Genomic DNA, 16,306 nt, shown 5'->3' on the forward strand with positions numbered 1-16,306 from the left:
CAGGTGTGCGCCATTCATGTCTCATCACCATTACAGCTCTGCCCAGGGGTGTGTGCTTTACAATGCGCGGTACCAGTCATTTTCAAACCCCATTGAATGCCAATGGGCTACATCAGTGGCTCCACTGTGTGTGTGTGTCTATCTGTCTGTCTGTCTCTGTGTGTGTCTGTGTGTGTCTGTGTGTGTCGTGTCTCTGTATGTGTGTGTGTGTAGGTGTATGTGTATGTCTTTCTGTGTGTGTCTCTGTGTGTATATGTGTCAGTATGTGTGTCTGTGTGTGTATGTGAGTGTGTGTGTCTGTGTGTATGTGAGTGTGTGTGTCTGTGTGTGTGTCTATGTATATGTGAGTATGTGTGTGAGTGTGTGTGAGTGTGTGTGTGAATGTGTGTGTGTGAGTGTGTGTGTGTGTGTGTGTAGCACTAGGGAGCGTCTGGCCTTTTTATTTGATAACAGATATTCCTCATTTGATATTTTTCAGCCTTTGTATGGAATCTTCCAGACCTTGTTCTCTGTCCTTCTCTCCTGTGTGAGGGAGGCTCAGGCCAGGCTGGACAACAAAAATCTGAAGAACAGAAACAACAACAAATAAATTATAAGTCATGATTATACATAACATACAAAATCCTCTCCCATGCTTTAATCGTGTCTAATGATTATATCTAATACACTATGGATGCACGTAAAGGTAAGGAAACAAGAGTAGAGTCTGAGGGTTGCTCAGTGATTAACAGCACTTATTCTTGCAGAGAAGCCAGTGTGATTCCCGGCACCCACATGACAACTCTCAACCATCCATAACTCCATTCCCAGGATGCACATGGTACAAAGGTATGTGTGTAAGCGAAATACTCATACACATAAAATAAAACAAATGAATCTAAGGGGAAAAGGAATAAAGTCCTACATGTTGGATCCAGACATAAATTTAAAAAAAAAGATTATGGGGCCACGGTTAGAATCCATGGATATAAAATATGCAAACATGAAGGACTGATGGTATGTAATTTTGAAATTATTAGCATAAAAGAAAAACCATCTCTAACAGTCCAAAAAGAAATGCACAATGCACAAAGGGAGAAATAGATTGGCTAGTTGGACAGGCTCTGTTAGAAGGTAGGGCTAGTAAAGTCCTTTTAAAATATTCCCCACTGTCTCAGTTAGGGTTTTACTGCTGTGAACAGACACCATGACCAATGCAAGTCTTATGAAGGACAACATTTAATTGGGGCTGGCTTACAGGTTCAGAGGTTCAGTTTGGCATCATCAAGGCGGGAGTATGGCAACATCTAGGCAGGAATAGTGCAGGAGGAGCTTAGAGTTCTACATCTTCATCTGAAGTCTGCTAGTGGAAGACTGACTTCCAGGACTAGGGTCTTAAAGTCTATGCCCACAGTGACACACCCACTCCAACAAGGCCATACCCACTCCAACAAGGCCACACCCACTCCAACAAGGCCATGCCCTCTAATAGTGCCACTCCCTGGGCCAAGTGTATACAAACCACCACACCCACCATCTCCAGTCAAGACTGCTTGCCTCTCGTGCCTGGTCCTCCTGGGCAGCCCTCTGCCAGAGAGAGCTTTCCTGTGCTGTCTCAAGCTCTTGAGTCTTACCATCTGGCAGTTCCCAGAGCTGTAGGAGAAGACTGCTTCTATGTCCACAGATGTAGCTCTGACCCTGTGTGAATGAGTGGGAAAACCCTCTCCCATCTTCTTAACCTAGAGGGAAGGCTAGGTAAGCATTGCACTAGCAGGGTTACAGGGCGACAGCCACCTTCAAGTGACTGTCCTTGAGGGTCTCCTCTCTCTTTTTTTTTTTTTTTTTTTTTTTTTTTTTTTGGTTCTTTTTTTCGGAGCTGGGGACCGAACCCAGGGCCTTGCACTTCCTAGGTAAGCGCTCTACCACTGAGCTAAATCCCCAGCCCCGAGGGTCTCCTCTCTTGCAAGAAAAGGCATATAGCACTAGCCAGCAGAAAAACACCTCCCAAGCCTCAAATTAGTTCCACAGGAACTTACTTATCAGAGTTCTCCTCACATCACACAAGCCTGTTTAACCACAGGGTGGGGTGGCAGGAAGGAAGAAGCCCCCTCCCAACCATCCTGACCATCCGTCCCCAAGGACTATGATCACAGTGGCAGCCTGCACCTGTAACCACAACCACACAGTGAACTTTCACTAGAGGCTGGTGGCAAAACACAGAGATCTTTAAAATTTCCAATTTGGAGCCCAAATTATGAATATCGAAAATTACCCAGTCCCCTGCCCCTACCCGATCCTCTCCCAAACCTAAGTGCTTTCTGAGATGAATATTCATGACTCTTCCCAGCTCACAAACGCTTTTAAGGAAAATATTACATTTGGTCCTCAAATGAAACAAAGAAACAAAAACCCCTAGAAGTTGTTGTGCTTGTTGCGTTTATTTTACAAATGAAGACACTGAGGCTCACAGTGGCTCTGTGGTTTGTGTGAAGCTGCGTGGGAGAGTCTACCTTCCCCCCTCCCCCTCACAAATCTTTCTCCTACGCTGCTGACTTCCTACTAAGACCTTGTGGCTCCCCGGGGCGGTAGGAAGATGAGACTTCCTTCCCATCTGGGAACTGCAAAGAAAACGGCAGCGATATAGGAACTGACCCCATGTGGCCTCAACAGCTGATGGGAAAATGGTGCTCAGAAAGGAAATGTCCCTGGAGTTGCCTCACTGCCACCAGACCAAAAGGGCTGCATCCCAGCAATAGCACAGCGCTGTTGGTACAAGAAATGAAGCTTTCAAGTTCAGGGCTCTTTTTAATCAAGTAGTGATTGCTTCGTAAAAGGGACTTTGGAAAATATAGTCATCTTTCTATCACAATAGAAATGTCTGAGACTTCTAACAGGAGAGTTCTTTAGATTCCAGGACACCATTTGTGGCACGGTTGCTGGGTGACTGGGGATGCTCTACTTGGCTCATTTCAAAACCAGGAAGCAAAGAACATCAAGAAGGGGCCGGACTCCCGCTAGCCCCTTAAGGGCATGCCCCCCAAAGATGTGAAGACATGCCCTCTAGACCCCACCTCCTAAAGTTTCCACCATCTGCTGGGTGCGCTGGTGCATGCTTGCCTCCCAGGAGAACTGCAGCTTCAAAGCCATTAGGCTCCTCCATAGTGAGACACTGCCTCAAATGGTTTCTCCTATCCCCAGACTGAAGCTTGCTGGGGACTAAGCCTTTACCATGGAAGCCTTTAGGATATAGTTAAGCAAACTACATATCAGCACTCAAATGAAAATAACAAAAGAGTCACACCACCCATTAAATCCTCCTCCTCCACTCCCTAGTAGGGCATCTGCCTCCAAAGAACATTCCTGAGGCATAGCAGGAATCCTGTGCTTCCCCGGCAACAGGAAGTGGTTCTAGACAGAGCGTGTGCCTTTCCTCTTGTTATTGGCCCACGGAGACAATGGACCCCATGGAATGGAATTTCCCAGGAGTCTCTTGGGAGCTCGGGTCTTGGAAAGATTTCACATACTTCTGAGAGCTCATCAAACTGCCTCGCTGGAGAGACCATGATCAGAGACAAAGATGGGTCAATGATGAGCAGGGACCCACCTTGGCCAGTGGTGCACGTCTGTTTAAACTCAAACCTCGAGTCAGGAGACAGACAGGGGATCTGGGGGGGGGGGGGGCACTGGGTGTCTTTAGTCAATTCTCTTCCCAATGCAGCTACATTGAATAAATCCCGTTTCTGATTTTCACTTTTACTGTCCCCTTAACTGGAGTATTGAGGACAGGGGCCCTGGTTTGTAAGGGCTGCCAGGGCCCATGCATCAACCCCAACACCTCCTCCCATTAACTCGGCTGTCAGCCACATAGGCGGATGTGTGTGTGTCTTTCTACAACATCAGAATTTACTGAATAACTCTAAGTTCACAAAGTATGGTGGTTTTAGAGCTGTCCGGCCATTTCTGTTCCACTTTCCTTGATAGCCCTAGCCCCAGCAAACACAGGCTTTTATTCTGATATTAATTACTAATATTTACTCTGTGTATATGTGTGTGTGCCTGTGCGTGTCTGTGTATGTCAGTCTGTGTGTCTCTGTGTGTCTGTGTGTGTATCTGTGTATGTGTGTCTGTGTGTGTGCATGCATCTGTATATCTGTGTCTGTGTGTGTCTGTGTCTGTGTATGTGTATGTCTCTGTTATGTGAGTGTTTGTGTATGTCTGTCTGCGTGTTTGTGTGTGCCTGTGCATGTGTCTGTCTGTATGTGTGTTTGTGTGTGCCTGTGCATGTGTCTGTCTGTCTGTGTGTTTGTGTGTGCCTGTGCATGTGTCTGTCTGTCTGTGTGTTTGTGTGTGCCTGTGCATGTGTCTGTCTGTGTGTTTGTGTGTGCCTGTGCATGTGTCTGTCTGTATGTGTGTTTGTGTGTGCCTGTGCATGTGTCTGTCTGTGTGTTTGTGTGTGCCTGTGCATGTGTCTGTCTGTGTGTTTGTGTGTGCCTGTGCATGTGTCTGTCTGTATGTGTTTGCGTGTGCCTGTGCATGTGTCTGTCTGTGTGTTTGTGTGTGCCTGTGCATGTGTCTGTCTGTCTGTGTGTTTGTGTGTGCCTGTGCATGTGTCTGTCTGTGTGTTTGTGTGTGCCTGTGCATGTGTCTGTATGTGTGTTTGTGTGTGCCTGTGCATGTGTCTGTCTGTGTGTTTGTGTGTGCCTGTGCATGTGTCTGTCTGTGTGTTTGTGTGTGCCTGTGCATGTGTCTGTCTGTGTGTTTGTGTGTGCCTGTGCATGTGTCTGTCTGTATGTTTTTGTGTGTGCCTGTGCATGTGTCTGTCTGTATGTTTTTGTGTGTGCCTGTGCATGTGTCTGTCTGTCTGTGTGTTTGTGTGTGCCTGTGCATGTGTCTGTCTGTCTGTGTGTTTGTGTGTGCCTGTGCATGTGTCTGTCTGTGTGTTTGTGTGTGCCTGTGCGTGTGTCTGTATGTGTGTATCTGTGTGTATGCGTTTCTGGGTGTAAAAGTGCTCTTTTATCCTCTCAGGAAGCTGCCAGTGAAGGGGACTCCCTTTCTTTCCATGCTCTTTACCTCTACAGTCACCCTAGCCAGCAAGACCACTGTGGTCTCTCAGGCAGGAGTCTAGCTGTGCACAGTGTAACAGCATCTTACATGCTGTGTCAGAATGAGTCTTGACTTATTTCCAGATGAGATGATATTAAACCACTGGGCCAGGGCTTCTGAGACTCAAGGTTTAGTCCCTGAGAGCAGTGCTCCACCCAACCGAAGGGTTTCCTTCGGATCATGCCCTGCAGATAACAGTGAGGAAGACAGAGGTTGTCCCTGGGACCTTCCCCACCTCCACCAGGGCTACTCACTATTCTCAAGCACAGAATTTTTTTTTTTAACATTATGACACCGACGACATTTTTATTTCACCTCTGTGTGGTGGGGTTGCAGGCAAGCAGTGAACTGCACCTCACAAGCTCTCCCCTCCAACAGATGACATGTTCTCAAGGTTGGATCTTGATTTCCCAAACAATTTGCCTTTAGTTTTAAAAAGTGCTTCTTGCAAAGCCGTTCCTCCCACCACAGCAGTAGACTTCTGGTTCTGGTCTAGGATTCGATGAAATCATGCCTTAGTTTCGGATCCCAACCAATCTCATAAAGTGGTGGGGAGTAAGTAGTCTCTTTGGTAAATCGTTTCATTATGCCACACGTCTGTAGGCCTTGACAGTCTTGGAGCCTTCCTCACATGTAATCAAAATGGAGTCTCACCGGTTGCCCAGGGTAATATCCTTTGATATCCCTTTCTTGGTGAGTAACACGCAGCCTAGGTGAACCAGTGGGCAACGCTCTACAAATTCTCATAGTCACATGGTCATCATGTTTCATCTGGGCTGCTCTTAACTCCAATTGGCCAGCCCTCAGAGCCACATTCTCTTGACTCCTAACCCATGGCATCTCCCTCCTCCTTCTCCGCACAGAATCTTTAAACTACACACCCGCACATGTGTATTCACTCTGGGAAAGCCCAGACACCCATGAAAATTACTATATGACACAATTGAGCTCAGACATTTCCTGATTCATATTGGTGCACCCAGAGGGTGTCGTTCCAAAACACAGACGATTCTCAGCCTTGAGTTATTGCAAAACAGAAAAGATGGCTTTGAAAATATATTTTTCTTTGCAAATTAAACCTTATTAAGGAGGCAGAGCAAGAATATCTCTATGAGTTCAAAGCCAGCCTGATCTACACAGCCAGTTTTAGGCCAGAGCTACAAAGTGAGACCCTGTCTTATATATCCCCCTCGCCTTAAATCTGGTATGATGGTTTATGCCTGCAATTCTGTTCCTCAGGGGATTGAGACAGGAGGATTGCCAAAGAGTTCAAGGCTAGTTTGGAGTTTAGAGGAGTAAGATGTGTGTTTCAGTTTTCCCTTCTTCCCCTCAAAAACCAAATTCCCCTATGACACTTTGCACTTTATGGGTGACCTCTAGCAGTGGCCTCTATGGGGAGTCAATTCTTCATACTTGGCAAGTTTGGCAAAGAAAGGTTGTGACCCTCAGCACTGCTCCAGGCTCCCTTGTGTCTGGTTCATAGACATTCTGCACAGTGACCCATCAGAGCTATGTGAGAGGTGGGTGCTCGAGCTAAGTCAGCCTGCGAGGGAAGGCAGTAGTCACCACACACTGGGAATGTCCGTGCCAGAGCAGAGCCTGAGAGCTACAAACGGACAACAACATAGTAGACCACGCTGCCAAGGTACTTTTCTATGGGTTACATACTAAAGGCAAGGGAAGGCATCTGGTGATCAGAACTTTAAAACCCATAAAAGCTAAACTAGTCACCAGCACACACCTGCCCTGTGTGTTCCTGCAGGATGGCCTACGAGGTATCAAGTATTACTTGTGGATGCTTAACTGAGTCACAAACGCTAGTTGACTAGAGCAGTAAGGAAACAAGGAGCAGCAAGCAGAGAGACAAAGAGAGGGGGATGGGGTGAGGAGGGAGGGAAGGACGAGAGAGCACAGACACAGTAACGATACTGACATAAGTCGGAAACTTGCAAACATCCAGCAGAAAAGACTGGAGAAAGCGTGAGTTGTGAACTGGTGAGTTGTGAACTGGAGTTACCATCTCGAAGGATAAGCTTCCAAAAATTGAGCTGCCAGTGTCCTGTTCCCGCTGCCGGCATTTTTATACCAAGAGATACAAAGTAGTAACCTCTGATAAACACGATTTCCCTGATAGCTCTTCTCCAAAACACAGTGGTTTTACAGGGGCTGCTTTGGTGCCCTCTCCTCTGCATGCCACCCAATCCCAAACAAAGGGCCCTGGTGGACGCTTTGAGACAAACATGCCTTGGTCTAAAGTGGGAGAGAAGAAAGGCTTCTTGCAGAGTCAGCATGTCATGAGCTCAACCACCACATGACAATTTGCTCATATAAGGTACATTATAACTGCCCTCAGAGGGCCAAACGGCTGCTTAAAAGATGTATTCTTCCTTGCAAAGTAAGGGGAAAGAAAATCAGAATTATGATGACGGTCTAGAAGAAAATAGCCAGTAAGTCTGTCAGGAGACTAGCGATTGATTCTCAGAAAGACAGACAGACCTGTTTGGATGTCATCTTGCAGAGTTTTGATTTTGGGGGTGGGAGGGGTGTTCATTCTGGGAGAGAGGTCTTTGTAAGGATGGGGCGGCTTATTAAAATAGGCCAGTCTTGGTGGTGCATGATTTTAATCCCAATACTCAGGGGGTAGAGACAAGAGGAGTTCTGTGAGTTCAAGGCCAGCCTGGTCTACATAGCAAGTTCCAGGATGGTTACAAGTACATAGAAAGACCCTATCTAAAAGGGAAAAAAAGTGAGAGTGTGGGCTCTGTGCCTGGAGAGTCAGGGCTGTTGGGAGGAATAAGGAGGTTATATAATGTTACCTGTGGACATGGTCTGCTGATCTATTGACATTTTACACATTTAATCTTGGTCTTAGAACATGGCTGGCATTCTACCTCTGTGAGTCACAAAACATCTTTCTTTCTGTTAATACAGAAGGAGAGCACTTGTTTCATGATGGTGACAAATCTGATTTTTTTTCTTTTTAAGGCCTTAACACTGTATTTGACCTTCCTATCCTTATTTGACTCGTGATAATTCGGGAGAGGAGAAAGGGATTCTGAACCACGAGGCTCAGGCCTTCATTTTCTCCAGGTTGAACAGCAGGCTCTGGAGAGTGATGTATTCCAAGCTGTATACTTAGACTCCAAAAGTCATGTCTGGAGTCAGGTACAGTGGCTCACCCTTGAAATCCTGCCACTTGGGAGGCAGAGTCAGGTGATCCAGAGTTCAAGGTGATCTCGAGCTACAGAGTGAGTTGGAGGCCAATCTGGATGGCAGAATCTGGCTCAAACAAACAAACAAACAAAAAAGTAATTTTATTACTAACCACAATCTGATAAAATCCTGTTTGACCAATGATTTTCAGTCAAATAGAAATGTTAGACCCTGTAGAATGCACTGTCTGGGCATCAAGCTGCCTGGGGCTAGAACCTCAGTGCTGTTTAGTATTCGTGATCGCCAGAGCTCATGCAACTCTCTAAGATACCAGTTTGCCAGCTCCCTCTTCCTCTTTTTCTTTTGGCTCTCCTAGATTTGCTGTGTAGAACTCACAGTGATCCACCTGCCTCTGCTCCCAAGTGCTAGGATTCAAGGCAGGGGCCACTATAACCAGCATCTTCCTCTTTTCTTAATTTATTTTTATCTTATGTGTATGAGTATTTTATCTGTGCGTATATATGCACGCCACACACTTCATGTAGTACCTGAAAAGGCCAGAAGAGGGCTACGATCCCCTGGGATCTGGAGTTGCCATGACCCAGAGAAGCTAATCTGGGTCCTCTGCAAGAACAGCCAGTGCTCTTAGCGGCTGGGCCACCTCTCAAGGGCCCACTCCATGTTTGTTCATGTTCTTCCGTGCTTGTTCTCTCTCACCCCACCAGGGTCTCACTATGTAGCCTTGGCCGGCCTGGGACTTACAATGTAGATCAGGCTGGGCTCAAAATCACAGAGATCCTCCTGCCTCCAGACTCCAAGTGCTGGTATAAAAGCCATCTGCCACCGTGCCCAGACAGTTTTCTCTTTTATAAAACAATTGCGTCTGCAGTGCTGGGGGTCAAACTCACTAAGCAAATGCTACAGCCTCATCAGCTCAGCTCTGGAACCTGGGATACTGATGCATTCGAAACAAAGCAGAACCAGGCTTGGGGGAACAGATCTGCAATTCCAACATTTAGAAGGACTGAGAGTTTCAGATTACAAACCAAATAAAGCCCAAACCAAAGAGATGAAAATCTGACTGTGAAAAGCTCTGTTTGTTTGAAACCAGGATATCTTCAACAGCGGCACCTCTCAGAGGTTTTCTCCCAGCCCCCCCACTCCCCCACCCCTTCTCATCCTGAGTCTCCCTTACTGACACATGAAATAATATCTTGCCACCAAGCATATCTTGCACCTGATTGCGTGCTATCCAAGTTGAATTATGCTGTCATTCTGTGCCAAGTTTTTCCTGGATGGGGAAGAAAGGTTCACACCAGAACTGGAAAATATTTTTCTCTCCTCTAACCAGGGCTTGCTGCCCCCACCCTTTCCCCATCTCCCCCCTTACTTTTCCTTATCTCCTCTTCCTCCCCTACTTTCTCCTCCTCTCCAGCCCTTCTCCGCATCTTTATTTTCATTTTTCTCTGTCTCTATGACACACTCTCCCTCTTCTCTTTCTTGATCTCAGTGGCAACCCTTAGAGAACAATAAAGATTCCTTCTAGTTGGACATGGTGGCTCATTCCTAGAACCTCAGGAGCCAGGGGCAGGTCGCTCCCAGGCTCCAGAACATCCTGGACTAAATAGAAACCAAGATCTTGTCTCAAAAAACAAACAAACAAACAAACAAACAAACAACAACCCAACAGGCTGGGGAGATGGCTCAGCAATTAAGGGCAATTGCTGCTCTTGCAGAGGACCAGAGTTCAGTTTTCAGCTCCTATATGGTGGTTCACAACCATCTGTCACTTAGTCCCAGGGAGTTCAAAGCCTTTTCTTGACCTTTAAAGACACCAGGCATGCACATGCTATACAGACTTCCATGCAGCAAAACAGACCTACATGCAGCAAAATAGACTTCCATGCAGCAAAACAGACTTGCATGCAGCAAAATAGACTTGCATGCAGCAAAACAGACTTGCATGCAGCAAAACAGACTTGCATGCAGCAAAACAGACTTGCATGCAGCAAAACAGACTTCCATGCAGCAAAACAGACTTGCATGCAGCAAAACAGACTTCCATGCAGCAAAACAGACTTCCATGCAGCAAAACAGACTTCCATGCAGCAAAACAGACTTGCATGCAGTAAAACAGACTTCCATGCAGCAAAACACCCACATACATAAAATAAAATAAGTTTAAAATCCAACCAAACAATAGTAAAGACTTGTTCTTTACTAGGATGTCCTCAGAATCTGAAGAGCAGGAAAGAAATTAGATTATTTGATATTTCATGGACAAAAATATCCATCTCATGAGACTTCTTTAATGATTAAATGTTTGGGCACAAGTAAAGAATTCAATACATGTTGGCTGTAATTATCTATTACTCTTATATAAACAATGAAACCATCAATATCATAGCAACAAAGACAAGAGTTTTAAAAGGCCAGAGCTGGGGCTGGGGATTTAGCTCAGTGGTAGAGCGCTTACCTAGGAAGCACAAGGCCCTGGGTTCGGTCCCCAGCTCCGAAAAAAAGAACCAAAAAAAAAAAAAAAAAAAGGCCAGAGCTATAACACAGACTCACCCATGGCCACCTCACCACCCTGTGTCCTGGTTAGAATCGAACATGTCATGGCAAAGTCTGACTTAGTGCTTTTCTGGTGAAGAAGCATGTTTATGAATAATAATTCAGAAGCGGGGGAACTGAGAACAGGCAGTCACTGTGCATTTTAATGTATTTTAGCACGTAGCTGCGTGGGATTATCTTCAGAATAGCACAGAGGGCAGCTTGAGGTCACCTTCTTAGAGCTTCCTTCTCCCGGAAGGGCTCTTCCAAGAGTACTTTCTTGAAGACGAAGGCTATTCTTGGGGTTCCTCAAAAAGCACTGTCAAAAACTAGCATCCAGGGTAATAATTTTGGGAGGCCCTTCTTTCTGTTAGTTCTGGAAGATAAGAGGGAATCTGGCAGCATTTTAGTTACTCCTGGGAATCTTATGAGTAGGCACCAGGGACTACCTGAAGGCTGGGAAGGGAGCCTGTGCATCCTGACAACCCAGGCTGAAACTCTGACTCCTTGGATTTGGCATCAAAGCTTTTGGGAGATGACTCTGGGTAGCTGTGGTTGTGACAGTGGTCTCCTAATGGTGGGCTTGTCCTCTGAGTGAAGGGACTCCAGCAATGAAGCCCACAGTACTGTCTTGCGTCCAGCATCGAGAGAGAAGCAGACGCCTGTGGTGAAGCTACTCATCCTGTGGTATTTGTGATGGGCCCAGCCAACTGAGATAAGGCAAGTGGCCTCCCACAGTCAGAGGAAGGTGGCAAAGGGGTTCACAGAGAGCTTTCTTGGGTTAGCCTATCACGAGAAGGGTAGCAGTGTGACTGACCATTGAGAGCAGGCAGAAGAGAAGGGCATGTGAGCGATTTTGTAAAACCAAAGGAAATCTCAATACATCTCAAAATTAGGAAGTCTTATTTTTAGAAATTGCAACACAAAACTTCATTGTCCCTTGATGTCTTTGCTGTCTGAACATTGGAGATAGAGTTGGTGGCAGCACAAGAGTAATTGCTACCTTGGTGGCTTCCACAGCTGCTGCAGGGACAACTCTTCAAGGGCCCTCATTTTATGGCCCGGAGTCCTTAGGCTGAATGAAGGAAGTAGGACACAGGTCAATAGGAAGAAGCCTGTTCTGCCCTGAGAAAGCAGGCTTCCTTCTCAAAGGAAACTTTCAGGCTATGCAGTGGTCTAAGAGGAACTAAAAACTTGATAAATTTAAGCCAAGCACAGTATCACGTGCCTTAATCCTAGCATTTGAGAGGCAGAGGCAGACAGATTTCTGTATATTCCAGGCCAGTCTGGTCACGTAGTGAGTTCCAGGACAGTCAGGGCCACAAAGACCTTGTCTCAGAAAGAAAGAAAGAAAGAAAGAAAGAAAGAAAGAAAGAAAGAAAGAAAGAAAGAAAGAGAGAGAGAGAGAAAGAAAGAGAGAGAGAGAAAGAAAGAGGAGAGAGAGAGAAAGGAAACAGGAGAGAGAGGAAGGAAGGAAGAAAGGAAGGAGGGAGAGAGGGAGGGAGGGAGGAAGGAAATTTATATGTGTTTATGATTAAATACAGGAGCAATTTCTCAGAGAGCCATTTGACACAAAAGAGTCTCTCCTTTTCCTCTTCTCTTCCAGTTGACTATGTTTTTATTGTTGTTTCCCATGTTCTACTGAAAATGAAAACTGTGATTTTAAAAACAGGAGCTGATGGAGGGTGTGGCTCGATCCTAATCTTGGTCACACAACTGCCTTGGGGAGCCAGTCCTGGGGAATCAGGAGTTAAAAGTCCAGAAGAGTGTCTCAGGCAGACCGCTGGCCAAGTATGGCGCTCCCTCCGGTATTATCTCCCCAGCCCAAGACTACTACCCAGAGCAGTGTCTAGTTTCCGATGTGGTAAAGGGACCACAGGAAACGCCTTACTGCCCTCTCAGACTACTGAAAGTGAGCCATTATCTGGCTCTTAGGCTACACAAGGAGGCGGTATACCGAGTTGAGGGCTTCTGGGCCCCTAGGAGATTTTATATTGCAGTGCCCAGAAATGCAGAATGAACCTTTAGTTCTTAGAAATAGCCCTAGAAAATGTGGCTGAGGGACATAGAAGAAAGGGGGAAGAAAGAGAAAATCCAGGTAGCCTAGCCTCAGGCTCTCAAAGGCAGGAAGGCAGGAGCTGTCTCACTGAGCCTGGGGACAGTGGGCTGCAGAGCCCGCCACTCACAGCTCTTCTGGGTATTGGCTTTGGGAAATTCTGGCCATGGAATGAAAAGTTCAGCAAAGGTCAAAGAGCAGCTCCCCACTGGACATGGCAGGGTAGAGTAGCACACATGCTTTTAATCCCAGGTCTTGGGAGGCAGAGCTGAGATTAAGGCCAGCCTGGTCTACAGGTAAGTTCCAGGACAGCCAAGGCTACACAGAGAAACCCTGTCTCCAAAAACCAAATAAATAAGTAAAAAGGGTAAAGAAAAATCCCCAAGGCTAAGGATGTGCCTCACGCCTGAGTGGACACAGTTGGGCTCCGGAAGGGTCCTGTGTGAGCTCTGTGAGAGAGGATTAGTGAAGGAAGAAGGCGGACCCACCATGTCCAGCCTCTACAGTCCTAGCTTTGGAGGTGGCAAAAGGCTTGAAGTTGGCAGCCAAGAAGATACCATTGTCTATATAGATGGTGGAGAGCTCGGGAGGGAGCCCAGGAGAGTTGCTGTGGTTTCAGCGGCAGCATTTAGAGACATGGAGCAGGAAACACCTGTAGGTAGAAACTTCAACCTGGGAACATTTGAGGATTGGTTTGTTGGTTTGAAACTGGGTCTCACTGAGTCGGGATTGCCTTAATTTGTGATTCTAGAATCAGGCAACACTCTGTTTAACATGAACAAAGGTGGGCTGGAGAGATGGCTCAGTGGTTAAGAGCACTAATTGCCCTTCCAGAGGTCCTGAGTTCAATTCCCAGCAACCACATGGTGGCTCGTGACCATCTGTCTGCAATGGGATACAATACCCTCTTCCGGTGTGCATGAACATAGCTACAGTGTACTCATATACATTAAATAAATAAATAATAAACAAACAAACAAGGTGGGCAAAGGCAAAATCACAGAACAAGGAGTTAATTGGCTGCTCTGATGTTACTCCTCACAAACCCAGACTAGAGAGTCAAGAAAATAGGACATTATTATCCTACAGTTTGGGAAATCTGTATCTGTCTTTCAAATTTTTTGGAGGAAAGATACCATGAGTGACTCCATCTTGACTATTTAGTCTTATCCAATGGGCCTTGTGCAGAAGCCGAGTCTAAAACAACGTCCTCATGTAATTTATATTTACTATGGCAGTCTTACAAACATATAGTGAGCCCCTGGAAACCAGTCTGATTGTAAGGCCAGCCCAGAGGGGAATATTCCAAAGAATAGACTGTGTACAGGGGAATGCTGGGAGATGACTCAGTTAGATACAGTACAGGTCAATATGTAGCCACTGGAATCAAACTAACCTTACAAATCTTTTACAGACTAAGCCCAGCTTAGCAGAGTCCTGTGGCTAACAGGTCAAATGCAGGTGGGGGTACCAGTGAGAAAGAACGCATGGTAGGAAAGAAGCAAGTGCATAGTGTTAGCCTTTGACCTCCATGTGCACAAGGGCTTGAGAACACAGACAGGTAATCACTAAACGAACAAACATAGGTAAAAAAAAAAACAAAAACAAAAACAAAAACAAATGTATTTTTAATAAAAGGATTGGAGAAATGGTCCAATGGTTAAGAGCACTGTTGTTCTGGTAGACATAGATGGTCATTTGTAACCATCAGTAACTCCAGTCCCAGAGAAACCCATAACCTCTTCGGATCCCTGTGGGTACCAAGCATACACATGGTATACACATGTATATGCAAAAAACTCAAACATAAAATAAAATGAATGTATAAATGCTTTTTTAAAAAGGGTAAAACAGGAGACGAGGGGCAGGGTTTCCCTGAGATGGCCCCGTAGCTCAAGATGTCTGTTGGTGGAAGCAGAGAACTGATTCCTGAAAATTGTCCCCTAATCTCCAATCACATGCACAGACATACCAAGAAATGAAAATGTAACAGAAAAGTACTGTTGTTTCCTTGTGCTTTGTTTTAAAGCAGACCAGGTTGTTACATAAGATTGAGTCCCGAGACTTTGAACCACCATGCAACAAACTTTTCCCTGACTTACTTATTTGAGGAATTTTTTTCTTAAGCAGGGACATTGAGGAACTAGATGACTGTCCCCATGGGAGAACTGAAAGAGTGAGTGTGGGAGCTTTTGACGCTCATTTAGCCTGTCCTTGCTTATTGTCCCCTCTAAAATTGTCCTTTCTGCTATTCATCTAGCATCTCCTAGTATCCTCTGTGCCACCACTCAGGGACCCTCGAGCTGATTCTAGATTCCAAGCATGATGGGAGAGTGCAACACAGACCTGTGAAGTCGGAGTGAGAGGATCAAATGCCAGAGCTTTGTTGGGGACACACTGGAAGCATCTAACATTTTTTTTTTTTCCGGAGCTGGGGACCGAACCCAGGGCCTTGCGCTTCCTAGGTAAGCGCTCTACCGCTGAGCTAAATCCCCAGCCCCAGCATCTAACATTTTTTAATTGCAGTAAAATCTGAACCATTCAACCACATCTCCACTTCGAGGTAGTGAGTACATCCCTGTTACACAGTCACCCCTGCCATCTACCTCTAGCACGATTTCATCTCTCCAAACTTAAACATGGACGGCAATATTCCCATTCCTTTCTCCTGGTCACCACTCTTTGAGAGCTCACTCTCCTGGATGGTTTACATAACTGATGAGACAGGCTGACTCCATGACAGACTTCAAATGGACAGTTCGAGAGATAAGGGCTTAAAAACCCAGGCTACAGGCAGCCAGTCAGAAACTGCTCTGCCATTAGAAACTGCCCCACCGCCTGGCTTGAGGCAAGGACAACGGGTCCACAGTTTCTAGCCAGCCCCCACACTCAGGAAACGGGATGTCCATAGAGATAGAGTGAGGCAAAGGCCACCTGCCCTGGAATTCTCTAATGTGCTTTAAACCAGGCCTGCAAGCTTACTTGGGTGTCTCTCTGTCTTGGTAATGGGAGACCCCAGCATGCTGGACGTCTGCAGAATAAAACACTCTTTGCATTTGCACAGCATTTGAGTTGGGGTGTCGCTCTTCAATGAATCATAGACCCTTACGTTTGTGGGCTCCTCCAGGATTTACCAGAGACCCTGGTTTTTTTCCCATCTGTAAGTACGGCCTCACTGTAGTCTTTTGTCTTGTCCATATCGGGTTCTGATTCGGGTTTACTTCTGTTTCGGCTTTAATCTGGAGGCTGAGAGGGATAGAGTAGACACATATTTTGTCATCTGGCCAGGGGCAATGGAGAATACTCCCACCCCCCTACCAGAAGCTGGAGAGCTTACTAGTTCTCATCTGGACTCTGAACCTGCTGTGGGACTATGGGCCTCCTGAGTACAGGGAGGATGACTGACTGAGACAGCCTTTTGGTTTGTTTTTGTTTTCCCAGGAATGTCCTGTGTCTGACTGT

General features: G+C 46.1%; 1 long non-coding RNA gene across 2 annotated transcripts in view; it reads right to left on the minus strand.

The window, feature by feature from the left end:
• Positions 1-16,306, minus strand: part of LOC102552091 (uncharacterized) — a 69,584-nt gene that overhangs the window by 40,174 nt on the left and 13,104 nt on the right. For both annotated transcript variants that reach the window (XR_010057753.1, XR_010057754.1), the window contains one exon: positions 502-16,090. This is a non-coding gene — a long non-coding RNA (uncharacterized LOC102552091). The remainder of the gene's footprint in view (positions 1-501; positions 16,091-16,306) is intronic.

This window comes from Rattus norvegicus, chromosome 14 (genome assembly GCF_036323735.1).
Source record: "Rattus norvegicus strain BN/NHsdMcwi chromosome 14, GRCr8, whole genome shotgun sequence".
NCBI lineage: Eukaryota > Metazoa > Chordata > Mammalia > Rodentia > Muridae > Rattus > Rattus norvegicus.